General features: G+C 38.8%; 1 non-coding gene across 1 annotated transcript; it reads left to right on the top strand.

Annotated features, from left to right (window-relative positions):
* The first annotated feature begins 456 nt into the window (after positions 1-456).
* LOC111913190 (small nucleolar RNA R71) lies at positions 457-563 on the top strand. The gene has a single exon (XR_002857460.1). It is a non-coding gene; the product is annotated as a small nucleolar RNA R71 (small nucleolar RNA).
* The last annotated feature ends 16681 nt before the right edge of the window (positions 564-17244 follow it).

The following is a 17244-nucleotide window of genomic DNA, read 5'->3' on the forward strand; positions in this document are numbered from 1 at the left end:
GTTTCTTCTTTTTTCTTCTTATATTCATTATATGGAAACCACTCTTTCTTTGGCTTCCTCTAATCTTCATCATATTTCACTCCACTCGAGTAGCAAACCTTCACCTTCTTATTCCCATTTTTGTCCAAATGGCAATCTCTGGTCAAATGAGGACCATTGCATCTTTCATAACCAACTCCTATAGCATGAATTGATTGGTCCATCTTTTTCATCCTTCGGTCCATAGTGTTTAGCATGGCTAGAACAGCAACCATGTCTTTAGATGTGCCACCCCCAATTCCCTTTGCTCCATCATGTCTAGGGTTGTGGTATTCACGTGAATGCTTGGCAAACTCTTCAATCAATTCCTAGATTTCAGCTGGATTTTTCTTTGTTAATGGTCCTTGAGAGTCAAGGAGTTGCCTCGTCATGACATTAACCCCATCAAAAAAGATTGATACTTCTTACTACTCATTCAAATCATTTTGGGGGCAATTTCTTATCAATCCCTTGTAACATTCCCATGCTTCGTATAGTGACTCACCCGGTAGTTGCTCGAAATTTGCTATTGCTTTCTTGAGTTTAGCAACTTTGGAAGGTGCATAGAAGTGTTATAAAAATTGCTCACGCATCTGTGCCCAAGTAGTAATTGCACCGGGTGGAAGTGCTTTCAACAAATCTTTGACAGCTCCCTTGAAAGTGACAGGTAGTATTCTATGTAAAACTGTAGTGCGCGAACATTTGGGATGTTAAAGTAATTAGCAATTTCATTGACTTCATCAAGGTGTTTGTAAGCATCCTCATGATCTTTCCCAGAAAATGGGACTCATTTAAGTGCGGAAAAAATGTGTCCCTTCAGCTCAAATGTGGTAGTGGTTGGAATGGTGGGCTGCACTAGACCGGGACCGGTGTCCTCTTGGATTCTCTTCTTATATACCTCCATGGACATATTAGCAATGTTTACCATCTCGTTTTTCGGCTCGTCTTCGGGTTCACTATTTTCTAATTCGAATTCGGGTTCGGTCTCGTACTTGGAAGCTAGTGGATTAGGATTTTGCTCAAAGCTTTCAATCTTGTTTTCGTCTTTCTTTTTATTGCTCGACTTTCCTACATTCTTCCATTTCTTCTTCCCAAAGACTAATTTAAGGTCCTTGAAAGGTGACTTATTTGGTGGGTTGATTTCTCCTGCGTTCTTATCCGTCTTTTTGTGAAGGGCGGACTCTGGATCTTCAAGCGGTGGTATAAAAGGTGTGTTGGATCCACGAGTCATAAACTACTGCAAGAAAACCAAAAATAAAAACGTAAAACTGAACAAAAACTAAATAAAAATGCTTACTAACTGGTCACCACGACGTGGTAAAGGGCACCACATCGTGTTGTCACAGAAAATCTAAACAAAAATGAAAAACAAAATAAACCGTAAACGACTGCGTTCACGTGGTGAGCTTAAGGCTCACGTCGTGAGTTCAGTACTGAAATAAAAAACTAATGCAAAAAATTAACTTTTTGCAGGTTTTACCTCACAAAAAGGATCAATTAACCTAAAACAAATAAATTTCTAAACTAATTGGCCGTTCCCGGGCAACGGCGCCAAAAACTTGATGCGCACAGATTATACCTATCTAGTTTTAAATTTATAACCTAACAAACTTAACTAGCTAGAATGCACCTAGGCAGTGTACCTAGTCGAATTATAGAATAGTTTAGGTAAGTCGGGTATCGACCTCAGGGAACGGAATTAAGTAATTAACCTACTTAGTATTAAATTAACCAAAAATTCTAAGCAACAGTAAAATGGTTTTTATCTAATTTTGCAAGTTTAGACAAACTAAAATTCTTAACAACTATTCAATCAATTAAAAACACTTATGTTTAGTTTGAATCCATTTTTCCTCAATAGCTAGCTATTAATTATGGATAATTCAAGTTGGTTACCAATTAATATATTGTTAGTAATTTAATTCCAAATATACCAATGCTTAATTAATTCATGTAGAACTATGTATGATCACAAATAATTTAACACCTAATCAATTATTAATTATGAACGGAGCTATATAAGATTGATTTAGCAAGCACAATTTTAGTCACAAAATATGTTCTCTAACACAACTAAATTTTAATACTTTAATTACTTAACTAAGATTAGTTCGGTCTTAGCTCTAATAATCTAATAGTCACTAAATTACTAGGTGTTCAAATTCATGCAGATTAATGTTCACTAACTACATAGAATATGAATTAAAGAAATCTAAGTATCAATTTTAGCATGCTAGGTTTAAACAATCAAACACAAGCTTAATACCAACTCGAAAAATCCATAATAAAATAATTAAACCATGAGTTCAAGCTTCATCTAGCTAAACAGAAGTAGCTAGATATAGCTACTCATAGAAACAATCAAAAACATAGTTTTCATTAATAGAAACACAGTAATTGTTCCAAATTAAGAACAAAGTTTTGATCTTTAACTTCTCGTCCCTCCTTGGATGTTATTACAAAGTTTCTACCTTCTTTTTCCGCTGAAAATCGACTTTTGAACTCTCGATTCTCCCTTGCTCACCTCTTCAAGTCATACGCACCAAGGATATATATACTTTTCGAAATTACCCTACTCACGTCGTGAGACAAGTATTCTCACGTCGTAAGATCAGTCCCAATCCGTATCGAATACGGACTCTGGCCTCCGGATACTTATCTTCTAGAACCTTGATACTCACGTCGTGAGACATAATTCCTCACGTCGTGAGGTTGACTTTTTGCTGAATTCTTCATCTTGTAAGCTTTAAACCTCCTAAGTTCCGATCCTTGTCGCTTTTGGTCCTTATTCCTCAACATGACTTCTTTTGGCTGCAAAATGCAATTCAATCTTATAAATACCATTTATCTTTGCAAATGACCAAAATATGTATAAAATCGTATTCAAATATTACCTAAAAATGTGTATAAATATGGCAATATCAATATCCACGCATTTTACCTCTGATATTCAGTCTATGATTGTGCAATCTTGAACTCTATATCATGTACCAAGCATGTGTTCATATTCTCTTCGAAGTATCTTTTGACATCTCGTCTCGGAATTTCCTTATTTCGAGATCCTCAGTTGTATAAAAAGGAGTTCAAAGGTTTTCCTTAAAGTTTTTTTTTAATTCCAAAACGTTTTCCTTAGTTAAATTAACGGTAGTTTTTTTTATGATTATCCTTTAAGCCTCTGTAAACGTGCTTTTGCACATGTCTCGGTAAAGTGCATATCAACTCAAAATGAAATGAAAATTTTCCTTTTTCGCACGTATAGCTGTCCCATCTTTCGCACTTGCAATTTTTAAGAATATTAATTTTTGCAACACATTAAATACTACCCATTTTTCCTTCGGGTGTCATCATTACTTTTTTTCAAACCCGACCCGCAAATCAAACCTATAAAAGGATTTCAGGGCTATTGGTATCCCAGAAAAACCCAAGAGTTTTCAAGTGCAAGAACCTACTTCTGAAGAGTTTCATACCTTTTTGAATCAAATTGGGTATAGCACTGAGTTCAAGGCCAAAAAGTTCAAGAAATCGGCGGTTCTCGGACTTTAGATTGTATTGATGCACTTAATCCTTCGAGGATTATCAGGGAAACATGGTGGAATTGACACCATGAGCACATATTGGCTATATGTTGTGTATTTCATCTTCTCCAGATGAAGCAACGCTGTCGATCTGACCGAGGTCCTATGGCAAGACTTTAGGATGTTTGCCATCAAGAGGAAGTCGAATGAGATATCGAGTCCGAGATTTGGGCTCTCACACACCAACATCTATATAAGGAAAGAAGATAAGCCATCCCCATTAATACTGAACCTAAAGAGATATATCTTTCTTTCAAGACCATGAAAACTTATAGGCTTCCGAGCCAGACTTCTTTTGGACCTATTCGTAGGTTTCCATAACACATGTTCGCAACACTTCCATCAGATTCTCTTTTTCTCAAAAACTATTTAGAGACCTTGATTGTGTATGTCCCAACACAATCTTCCCTAGTCTCGGATGAAAACAGCCATCGAATGTGAACAGACCAATCTTCACTGGTGGCAAAAAGAAAAAAGATGGCAAAACGAAAAACATCACCCTCCAAAGCTCCAGCAAAAAAGAGAACCAAAGTCAGTGGTTCCACTCAAAAGTAATCACACATTGACATTCCGTCCGAATCTGGACATCCGATAACCCAACCCGTCTATTCTTCCAAAGTAACCTTCAGAGTTTCAAAAACACAGGCACACACTCATGGGGAATCTGCACATAATCGACCCCTATCTTCCCAAAAAGATGGTGCAGGTGTTGAACAAATGAAAGGCCAATTAGTGGTTTGGTCTAGGCTTTGCATTGTAATAGTGGTTGTGTATAGATAGAGTATTTTGGTGGGTTTGGTAGTTATTTACGAGTCTGTAATGAGTTTACGGCCGTAAACTCTTTTCGGTCGTAGTTCCCTATATATAGAGGGTTAGCCGGTCGTGTTTTGTTGTTGATGCCTAGTTGTTCACGGTCATATATCGAGTTGTACCAGACGTTTTCTGCAATAGAACGTGTGCAAGTTTGATTCTTTTTCTTTTCTACTATTATTCTTGTTTCTGTGATTGTGTTTGCTTTTGATCACTGGTAAGATCCATTCTCAGGACCTTACAATTGGTATCAGAGCAAAAACCAACGTCAAAGGCACTCTACAATCGATCTTGGAGCGAATTTTCATTGATTTGAGACTAACGTTTGTAACTGCTGCGAAAAGGGTTTTTAGTCCAGTCGAAAAGCTGCAATATTCAAGTTTTCGGCCTGAGCTTACGGCCGTAATCACTGTTTACGGCCGCAAACTCTTGAAAATTCTTGAACCGTAAAATCAAATTCTTGAACCGTGAATAAGGAATATTCATCAACCGAAAACTGTTTACTCTTGGACCGTAAGCTTCCGACCATGAACCTCTTACGACCGTAAACTCAGAGTTTATGGCCGTAAACTACAGCATGACCGTAAACATTGTGTACTACAGTAAACTGTGTTTGAACAGAACTTAATTTAATCATAATTAATTTAATTTCTGTTTCACATTAATTAAATTATAAAAAATGGATTCTCAAAGTCAAACAAACCACCAAGAGCTTGATTCAGTAATGGGCACGACCACTCGGATTCCTAGACTCCTATCTGCTGAAGGCTTCCCAGAATGGAAGTACAGAATTGAGAAATACATAAAAATGAAAGACTTTAAGATTTGGAAATGTATAATCAAGGATCCAGTCAGAATAACCACTACAATTGCAGGGCAAGTGGTTGATAAGAAGATAGAAAACTACACTGATGAAGACTTCGAGAAAGTGGAAGAGCAGGAGAAGGCTTTGGCCACTTTGACCATAGCCCTATCTCCAGATATTGCTCAAGGTTTTAGGGAGTATACCTCTACTAAGGATTTGTGGGAATCCCTAACTGAGGTCTATGAGGGGAACGCAGACATGCAGGAGAGTCGCCAAGATCTGTTGCGACAACGATTCAATATGTTCAACTATGTTCCTGGAGAGACTCTTGAAGCACAGCTGCAGCAGTTCACATCTCTCAATACTGAAATGACTGTAGCTGGGATTTTCTGTACAAAGTCAGAGATAAACAAGAAGCTACTGAATGCTCTCCCAAAATCTTGGGACATAAATGCAGCTGTGATCAAGAAGACCAAGGACCTTAGCCGTCTCACTCTTGCTGAAGTGATGGTTGTCATCAAAGCTTGTGACATTGATGACAAGCAGCGAGAGATCAACCATGTGAACTCATACTCAGCTGCGAACCTTGGCATCTCTATTAACAATGCTCTTTCATATTTTTCTCTTTCTCTTCCTTCTGCAGGTCAATCATTCACTACTCCGCAAGCTCAGATTCAGACTTTTCCCACTCCATCAGCTTCCTCTGCATCATCCATGCCTTTTTCACATAATCAATCGTTCGTGGCTTCTCAAGCTGCTTCATCCTCAACTGGAGATTCTTCTTCAAAAGGAAAGGAGGGTGATGAAAATCTTGCACTTGCTTCAGGGCTTGTTAATTGCTACAATGCACTCGTAGCCGGAGATCTTCCACCCCAACTATCATTTGCCGATCTCGATCAAATTCACCCTGAAGACGTTGAAGAAATGGATATTACATGGAAAATTGCCATGACAGTCTTTAGGGCGAAACAGTTTGCCAAAAAGACTGGCAAGAACAACTGGGGATGAGTGCTGACAAGAAAGTTGGGTTCAACAAAGGAAAGCTACGATGTTTCAACTGCCACGAGCCAGGGCATTTTGCTCGTGATTGTCCACAGCCAGACAAAAGATCAAATAATGATAGGACAACAGTTTCAGTTGGAAACAATCGAAGTGGTGCTCAGATAAACAACGAGAAGGCTATGGTTGCACAGTCTTTCGACTGGGAGGATCAGATGCAGGCCCTGAATTTGTCTGCACCTGAAAATGCTCACCTGGCACAGGTCTGTGATGATGCTCCGGCAGAGATTGTGGTAGCTGAAGACAAAATGATGGAGCTACAGTTTGCATTGATGGTATCTTCTTCTCATGAACCGAATACAACCGAGGTAAGTCTACCATCATGCTCTCAAGCTTGTATTGATTATGTTAAAATTTTGCATGAGAAAATTGAGCCATTAGGTAGTGAAGTAGAAAGCCTTAAAATTCTCTGTTAACTCAACGACTCACTGAAAAGGGAAGTTGAAGACCTTAGATATGAAGGCTACCAACTCAGAAAAGGTCAAAAACCACTTAAAGCCCAATTAGAATCCAAAATAAAGGACTTTAGGAGACTTCAGGAAGACTACAGTAACAAATGCAAAAATTATGATTATGTAGTGAAACAGAACGTTGAATTAGTGGCTGAAATTGAATCTTTAAAGGGAAATTTTGAAACTACTAATTTTGATTTTAGAAAATATGATGTCTCGAGTGAGATAGTTGCAAATATGATAGACCAACGCATGCAATTTAAGAGAAATCAATCAAAGGGTCTAGGCTATAATCAAGTGCCCCCTCCCTTCAATCATTCATATCAGCACAAGCCTTTGTCCAAAGAAGAGATTGCTAATGAACCATTTATGGTTTATGGCAAGCCATCTGGTTTTATTTCGGGAGGATTTATTAATGTTGAAAGTACTAACATTTCTACTTCTCCTGCAGATCAATACTTGAATTAGTCAAAGCACGAAGTTGAAGGATGTATTTCTGAAAATAAAATCGAGTCTAAACCTGAAGTTTTAGTTTTGAATAAAGACAATATTTTTTCTAATGTTTCAAGTGACAATGTTTTTTGTGGTGGTGTTTCTAGTGTTTCTGATACTGTTTTGAATGGTTTGAAAGTGTCTGCTTTTGAACAATTTAGTTGACAATTCTGATATGTGTGATAATGATTTTAAAGAACCACCACTTTCACAACTTTCCCAATCTAATGCACCATCACTTGCCTCACAACCTAATTCTCATTCATGTTCTTGTGAGAGAAGCAAGGGTGTTGAGATGGAAAAAAAATCTGATCAATGTAGTACAAGTTATAACAATAACAAACAGATTTGTTTCAATTGTGGAGTTGGTGGTCATATAGCTAGAAATTTTCAAGATCATATGTTTGTACACTTCGAATTTCCAAGAGGAGAAAATGAATTCAGAGGAAGGTCTTTAACTAGAAAGTCCTCTAGAAATCGTTCCAGGAATGATGATTGGAAAGATGATAGGAGTAGAAAAAGGGTCGTTTTTCAAAAACATAAAAAGGTTTTTCATTACAAAGTCCCAAGCAGTTTGCCAAAACCGAGCACGGTTAAGCCAAGGTCGGTTTCGTCAACAAGCAGCAGTGAGTCTTCAACCAACTCTGGTAGAAAACCCACATGCTTCAAGCAAACTGATAAACATTCAAAATCACCCGGGACTATTAGAAAACCAAATTATCAATGGCTGCCCAAACAAGTTTCCAATTCATCTTCCGTGTCCTCTGAAAAATCCGAAAATTATCAATTTGAAAAGGCATCGGGACCACCCAGGAAAATATTGACCTGGGTTCCCAAATCTAATTAAACCCATACATTTTGCAGGGACAGTTGCGGGGGAATGTCGTCAGACCCTGGTTCGTCGACAACGGTTATTCCCGGCATATGACGGGAGATATCGCCCAACTGCACAACATTCAATCATTTAATGGGGGATACATCTCCTTTACGGGTGGAGAAGGTGGCAAGATCACTCAAAGAGGAACTATCATAAACGGGGTTTTAAGTTTCGAGAATGTTAATTTTGCTCCCGAACTGAAGCATAGTTTGTTAAGTGTATCTCAGATATGTGACAAGGGCTATTCTATGCATTTCACTGATAAGGAATGCATGATTCTCAAGCCAGGCTTCGTCAACCCAGAAGAGTGGATTCTCATAAAATCTAAAAGGGATGGGAATGCCTATATAATTTATATGAATAGCAATCTTCCAGAGCAAGTTACGTGCCTTTTCTCCAAGATCTCCGAACAAACTGCAATGCTGTGGCACAGAAGACTAGGTCATGCGAATGCCAAGAACTTGAATCGTCTTGCGAAAAATGAGATGGTCCGTGGATTGCCTGTCAAAGACTTCCTTACGTTCGAAAAGTGTGTGTCATGTGCACAAGGAAAGCATCATAGAAAACCACACCTACCAAAACAGGTCAACTCAATTAGCCAGGTGCTTCAATTGCTACATATGGATTTGTTTGGACCAGTAAATGTTCTCAGCATCAACATAAATTCTTACTGCCTGGTTGTGATTGAAGATTTCTCTTGGTTTACGTTGGACTTCTTTCTATCCAACAAATCTGGAGTTGCTGATTTTGATTAAGAAATTCATTGTATTAATTGATAATCAAACTAACAATCGAGTGAAGGCGCTTCGTACCGATAACGGAACAGAGTTCAAGAATTCTGTACTCGATCACTTTTGTGTAGAAAATGGTATCATGCGTCAATACAGATCTGCTCACACACCCCAATAAAATGGTGTTGCTGAAAGGAGAAACAGTTAGTTGAAAGACGCTGCAAGGACAATGCTGTGTGATTCAAAACTACCAGTCTTCTTTTGGGCCGAGGCGATAAACACTTCCTGCTATGTTCAGAATCGCGTGTTGATCAACAAAGCTCAAATGAAGACCCGGTATGAAATTTTATATAATCACAAGCTATCAATTAGTCATTTCCATGTATTTGGCTGTCCTTGCACCCTTCTTTACTTAGATACCAACCCGAAGTTTAATGCCAAGGCCGATGATTGTTACTTCGTAGGGTATGCTGCTCGCACTTCTTATAGAGTATACAATAAGAAGACAAAACAAATTGTGGAATCCTATGACGTGCGTTGGCTGGAAGAAAATGAGACGGACGCTAGAGTGGGTCTGGATTGGCTGTTTGATTACATGTCACTGTTCAAATCAATAAATGTGTCGTCGAGTGGCTCGTTTGGGTCTGTTTCTGGTTCGAAGAAGACTTCTGAAGATGAAGACGAAGAAGTTGTCTACAAACCTCCATCTGCATCCTCTTCTTCATCCAAGGGGAAGTCCCTGGTTTCGTCTAAGGGGGAGTCCTCTGCTATACCAGAGGGGGAGTCATCTGTACAACATGATAGTCAAAATGATACTTCTGATGCTGAAGCTACGCCATCTGCTCCTATGGAAAGAGATTTCATGTCTAATGACGCTTCCTCAACCTTTACGGAACTACTCTTTCCTGAACTTATCTCAAATGAGTTTGTAGCAGAACCTTCTGGAGCGGCTCAATCAGCAAATGAAGGAGGTATCAACATTCACACTCTTCCTGTCTCTCTCAATGACATCAGCCAAGAGATACCTTCAAGAATTTAACGCGATCATCCAATTAACAACATCATTGGTCAGCTGGGGGACGGTGTTAAAACAAGAAGTCAGAGTATAGATGTTAATGCTTGTCTCTACTCTTGCTTTATCTCTCAAATAGAGCCCAAGAATGTTGAAATGGCTCTGAATGAGCCTAGCTAGGTAGATGCAATGCATGAGGAACTGCATCAATTTGAAAAACTCGATGTTTGGAAGTTAGTTGAGTTACCAAAGGGAAAGAAGTCTCTTGACACAAGATGGGTTTATCGCAATAAGCAGGACGATTCAGGGGTTATAGTGCGAAATAAAGCTCGATTAGTAGTTCACGGGTTTCGACAAGTCGAGGGTCTTGATTACACTGAAGTTTATGCTCCAGTATCTTGCCTGGAGGCTATTCGTATCTTTCTAGCATATGCTTCTTACATGAACATTACTGTATATCAAATGGACGTCAAGACTGCCTTCTTGTATGGCAAGGTGAAGGAAGAAATCTATGTTGATCAACCTTCTGGGTTCGTTGACTCAAAATTTCCTAATCATGTCTACAAGTTGGACAAGGCATTGTACGGGTTACATCAAGCTCCTCGAGTGTGGTATGCAACTCTAATAAAGTATTTGCTCGAGCATGGTTACTCTCTTGGTACTATCGATCAAACTTTGTTTATCAACCTTGTCGACAATGATCAAATTCTTGTGCAAATCTATGTTGACGATATTATCTTTGGGTCGACTAGTCCGCAGCTCTGCAAAGAATTCGAAGGTGTAATGAAGAAGTGGTTCAAAATGAGTTCGTTGGGAGAAATGACAATGTTTTTGGGGCTTCAGGTTAAACAGAATTCAACTGGAATCCTGCTACATCAAGCCAAGTATGTGGAGGATATTCTTGAGAAGTTCGGGTTTCACGACGCTAAATCTGCTTCAACACCGATGGTTGAACGACCTCTCCTGACTCCAGATCCTGACGGCGAATCCGTAGATCAGACCCACTATCAATCGATGACCGGATCGCTAATGTATCTTACTGCAAGCCGACCTGACATCATGTTTGCAGTTTGTCAATGCTCACGTTATCAGGCTAATCCTAAACTTTCACATCTTATTGATGTCAAAAGAATTTTTCGGTATATCAAAGGGAGCCCAAAATTGGGTGTTTGGTATCCGAAGAATTGTGAATTTGATCTTTATGCTTTTGCTCACAGTAATTATGGAGGCTGTGAGCTTGACAGGAAATCCACTTCAGGAGGATGTCAACACCTAGGTGACAGACTAGTTTCGTGGCAATGCAAAAAGCAACACACTGTCTCAACTTCCACAGCGGAGGCGGAATACGTTGCTGCATCGGCTTGCTGTTCTCAAGTCATCTGGATCCAACATCAACTATTGGATTACGGTTTGAATTATTTAGAAACCCCTAGTTACTATGATAATGAGGCAGCTATTCAAATTGCTGAAAATCCAGTCCAACACTGTAAAACCAAGCACATCGACATTAAAATTCACTTTATCAGAGACTGTTACGAGCGTTCACTAATCTGACTGGAACAGGTCCCTACAGCTAGTAATGTGGCGGATCTGTTCACAAAGCCATTTAACAAAGCTCGCTTCGATGTGCTTGTGGGTTTTATGAAAATGATTCGTTTTGAGGATTAAGTTTTTATTTTTTTCTTTTTCTTAACTTTTCAATTTTATTTTATTTTATTTTTAAATTTATTTTTATTTTTTAATTTTTAGGATAGATTAAATTTGCGCATGTTATTTTTATTTTTATTTTATTTAATTCTCACCCATGCATAAATTTAGGGGTGAAATAAAATAAGAAAAAAAACAATAAAAAATCAAAAAAAATCCAAAAACATTAAAAATCTGGAAAATTCAAAATGTTGTTGTTAGTCTTGTTTGCAGGTGTTGTATTGGGAAATGAAATTAGCAAGTGATAAAAGGCAATCTGAATCTGTGTAACGTACCTAAATTGAATCGTCTACGCTCTGTGCTCGATGCGCTAGTAGGCACGAAAGTTTTTAAACGGAATTGACTAGGGAAAGTTGAATCTAATGAATTTAAGGACCGGACAAACTTTGACATAATTAGATCCGTTTAGCCTGACATCATGACACTTGGATAGGTTGAGCAAGGAGATATACATGGGAATCTATCGGTCACACTAAATAACCCATATCTAGAACTGTGGATTCACTTTTCCTCGATGTGCAGATTCTGTTCTTAATTCCGGTTGGATGGGGTGACTGGGGAATTCCGATAAACTAGGTCTGTAGAAGGTTATTTTCTTTCTTTCTGTTAGTCATATGTTGCCTCCTTTGCGTGATCGAGAGATCCGACCTGGACTGTAACATATGCAACTCTATTTCTCTGCATCTTCTATCTATGCAATTCTTTCTATCTGTTAGCCATATATTGTCTCATCTGCGTGACTCAAAATTCGACCTGGTACACAGTATATGCACCATTCTCTTCTCAATCCCTCTAAAACTTCAGTTAGTCATATGTTTCATCCTTTGCGTGATTGGAAGAGATCCGACCTGGATGTACAACATATTCATTATAAATCTATTAGTAATTGTCTGCTCACCCGGTGTAAGGAGTATTTTGGAAGTCCTTGAAGGCTGGGGCATGCCAGGAAGCGGGAAACACGTTCTAGTACAATTAAAAATGAACACATACAGATTGTCTGTAGATCTCGCTGCTCAATTTAGGTGGACAACAATATCCCTGGTTGTAGTCAGTTAAATGGTCATAAGAAAATTTTATTTAAGAATTAGGGCCAATCATGAAAATAAAATTATAATCATCTATATGAATGTGTCATGTCGTTGGTAAGTTGTCCTAAAATTGTCACAAACTTTTCATGTTTAAGTGGACCAAAATACTGGCGATCGATCAGACGAATACATGAAAGTAAGGGTATCGACAAGTGGAATAAGGCTGTCCAACAACTATTATCCCAGTGTCACAAATTTTTTTTTTTCCGATAATTAATTTTTAAGTTGTATATTTTTAATTGGAGTAAATTTAATTTTTATTTAATTTTTATTTTTATTTTAATTTTTATTTTATTTTTATTTTGTTAACTGCTAAAATAAAATTGTTTTATTTTAATTTTTAATTATTGCAAAGTTAATTTTATTTTATTTATTTTATTTTTAATTTTAGTTTTAATATTAATCCTCAAAAGTTTTTTTAAAATTTTTTTTAAAAAATATATTGGACTGTGTTGGAGACTGTCTTCTACTGAGTGGCTATCAAGTAAAGATGAAATGGGTATAAATAGGAGTTTACCGTCGGAATCTCCATCACTTTTCTGATTCCGGCCGCAAACTCCTCTCCACCCTCTCTCTCTTCAAAAAAAATTTCGTCAAGTCTTGCAAATCTAATCTGATAGTCTCGAAGGTAATGAGTTTTGGACCAGGAATATGTATCTTATTGCATGATTCACTACATTTTTGAGGCAGAAATCGAGAAAGAAGAGTCGTCGGAGTTTGCGGCCCAAGCTTACGGCCCAAACTTACGGCCGTAAACTGCTTGCGACTGTAAACTCCATAGATGGTCGATAGTTTACTGGCAAGGGGTTTACGGCCGTAAACCCCTGTTGATCGCAAACTCCTTATTGACCGCAAACTCCAATGTTGACTAAGAAAATTGATTTTGACCTAATTTTAAAAATTGTCACGTTGTTGTTGGGATCAAAATAAAATTGTCTACAATTTTTGTTGTTTGTTTGGTTCTTTCTATCTTACTTGGTATGGTTAGTGCAGATCAATGGCGAACCTCAAATTTACGGACATGCATAATCTAGCTAGTGTCTTGGCGGATCCTCTAGCTGTTCACTCGGACCTCAAGTCGATGATCCACAGACTTAGGGAATGCTGCCTGTCATCAGCCATCACTGTGAATCCAGTCGTCTACCAAAATTTGATCAGAGAGTTCTGGGTGACTGCTAAAATGGAAATGGATGATGCTGGAGTTGTCGTTATTAAAGCTACTACAAAAGGACGCAAGATAGTGATCACTGAGGGCTTTATCAGAGATACGTTGCTGATTGACAATCAACCTAATTTCCCCACGGAGATTGGGATTGAGGATGCTCGGAGAATTCTAAGGAGGATGGGATATAAAGGCACTTCACCTCCAACTTTAAAGAAGCTCTTACCTCCGTAGCTGTGTTTGTTAGCTGCATTTCAGGAAGAAGATCAGGAGCTGATGAAATCTCAATGAGGAATACTGGAGCGATCGTTTCTCATGCTGCTGGAGTAAAATTCAACTTTTCTAGATTTATCTTGGATGAGTTTACAGTAAACATCAGGGCTTCAACCCGGAATACTTTCTTATTGTATCCTAGGTTCGTTCAATTGTTTATCAACACTTAATTTCCAGATATGGTAAAGGAGGCGATACTCTTGATATGAAATCATTGGTTCCTCACACTGTAGGGCTCATCAAGCAAAATCGGAGAGGAAAAGTTAGTTTTCAAGGAAAGTATCCTCTAGAGACGTTTGGAAAGTTCGCCGAACTGAATGAGTCCTCAGAATCTTATGGGTCCTCTGATAAGGCGTCCTCTGAGCCTGCGTCTTCTGAGAAATCATCTGCAAACGACAATGTTATTACCGTATCTGACGATGAGAATAGAGAAGAAGAAGAGACTCCGACTCCTAAAGCTGATGTGGCGGAAGAACATAGTTTGATCCCTACTAATGTTCAAAGTGACTATGTTGAAGGGATTGTAGCAACTAAGACGGAGGCTGAGGGAGATAAACATGATTCTTTTGATGATCTTGATTTTACCGGATTTGATCGTGATGATATTGTTGCATCTCTTGCAAGTAGTGCTAATTTTGTTACAAACGAGAACCTTGACACGATTTTTAGCAATGTCAATGAAGTCATTCCTCCAACGACAGAGACAAGGAAGCCTGATGAAGTTCTTGAAACTACACCTCCCACCACAAACCAAATGGCAAATACTTCCACTCCTATGGAGACGGTTATAGGACTTCCTCCTCCTGTTTCTGCTTCTCCTACCATAGAGACATTCATGAGTGATCTTACATCAACACAGACCGGTCAACCCCCATTGAAGAAAAGAAGAAGGGATCCAAGGCAAAGTGATTTAATTGCAAATCTTGTTAGTGGCCTTCCAGTACCACCTACCACTACTCCTAGTCTTACTACAACCAAGCTTTTTACTGTGGGACCTGACACCACTTTTGAAGTTGGTAGATCTTCTTTTACACCAGGTTTCTCTCCTCCTCGATCTGATGACGACGATGCTTCTGTGAGATTAGCCAGGCTCTTGGCAGAGGAGCAATTTTTGATGCCTCCCCCTTGCGGTAAAGGTATTTCTATTGGGGACGACATTTCTGGAGGAGACAATCTCACTATCCCTGGACTACAGAAGGAGATATCGGTGCTTAGTCAGAAGAACATTGAGCTTGACATTCGTGTTTCGGATCTTCAAGTTGAAAATACAAAGCTTAATGTTCAAGTATCTGAACTTCAATCTGAAATTTCAAGGCTCGGTGTGCAAGTAGCTGATCTTCTTAAGGACAAAGCATTAAAGTCAAAGCAGATTTCTGATCTTCAGGATCATTTCAATCAATTAACTTCAAGCTATTTTGAGCTAAAGAAGAAGCTTGAGGAAGACCTTGGTGATAAGTATCAAACGTCTGCTGATGAATACAAAATCAATCTTCATGTTCAAGCCATTCCTGTTACCATGCCAACTGGTCAGACATCATGGGATGTTGATCGAGTTAAGAATGAGCCTCCCCAAGCCCCTCATGTCTCAGCAATGATACGAGATGCTCAGGATGAAGCAGCTAAGAAGGGACAATTATTGTTTAAAAGGAACCCTAACCAGAATGCTTCTTGGGATGAACCTGAAATTACTGTGACCGATCTTGAGGTTGTTCGATTTAGAGATACATTCGGCGATAGATAATGAATTGTTTCTTGGGGATTTCATGATCCTCTCAATATGTGGATCGTACTGAGAAAGAGTGGCAACTCTGAGCTTTACAGAGATAGTTATGATTTCAACTCATGGACTAGGGTAGATTTGACAGAATTGTCACGAGCTCCTTTTTCAAATCTCACAAACAATCCGCAGGCGACCCAATTCAAGCACTTTCTTGAAGATCAGGTTAAAAAGGGGTTCCCTTCCATGAAAACTTTTGAGTCCATTATGTTGGAGCATCCTGATATCATTGATCCAGAAATCGACAAACCTCTGCAAGTTGTGATGTGGCCTGCAACTAAACAGGTTAAACAGTTCCTTGTGCTTCAGAATTATCAAGATGGATCTCTAAGCTCAATGGAGTGTTGGGTTTTCAATGAAATTACTTCCACTGAGGTAATCAAGCTCAAGAATGGATGCATTCGACTCTATGATCGAAGAGATTTGTTACAATTCCGAAAGTGGGACATTCATCACCTAAGCAACTTTCAGATATTGGTTGCGGACGATAGTTTTGAGGATGCTGCGAAGGTATAAACGACCATGGTTGCTGAGATTTTGAATAAGCGCATGTGGAATGGGGTGATGGGGCAAGCGGACGTTATGGTAGTCAACAAGGGTTAACTTCAAGCTAGCACCAAACCAAGGGGGAGATTGAAAGGCCCAATTAGTGGTTTGGTCTAGGCTTTGCATTGTAATAGTGGTTGTGTATAGATAGAGTATTTTGGTGGGCTTGGTAGTTGTTTACGATTCTGTCATGAGTTTACGGCCGTAAACACCTTACGACCGTAAACTCTTTTCGGTCGTAGTTCCCTATATATAGAGGGTTATCCAGTCGTGTTTTGTTGTTGATGCCTAGTTGTTCATGGTCATATATCAAGTTGTACCAAACTTTTTCTGCAATAGAATGTGTGCAAGCTTGATTCTTTTTCTTTTCTACTATTATTCTTGTTTCTTTGATTGTGTTTGCTTTTGATCACTGGTAAGATCCATTCTTAGAACCTTACAACAAAGTTCCTTGAAGCCCTCTGGAACAAACCCACGTGTCTCTTTGAACATCCCTATTTCTTCTACACTCGCATAATCTGGGGTCCCTGTCTCGTATTCTAAGCTTTCGGAAACTGGAGTTATCCCTCCGACTTCCAGAGCCCCAACTGGTCTGGTACCTGGTTCAGGTAAATGATGACCATGTATTGCTGACGATCAATGGAATGACTTTGTTGATAGTTCACATACTCGTCATATGGAGCTAACAAGAGCTCAAGTTAATTACACTCCTATATCGATGCGCAATAGGGCCATCTAGAGCAACTTACAAATTTCAACTCCATCTGATGAAGAAACAGATCAAGAGCTTGTATCTTCTGAACCATACCAGAATGCAGATACAGGAGTAGCTCATGATACAACAATCATCTCGGATGATC

The sequence above is a fragment of the Lactuca sativa genome, chromosome 5 (assembly GCF_002870075.4).
Source record: "Lactuca sativa cultivar Salinas chromosome 5, Lsat_Salinas_v11, whole genome shotgun sequence".
Taxonomy (NCBI): domain Eukaryota; kingdom Viridiplantae; phylum Streptophyta; class Magnoliopsida; order Asterales; family Asteraceae; genus Lactuca; species Lactuca sativa.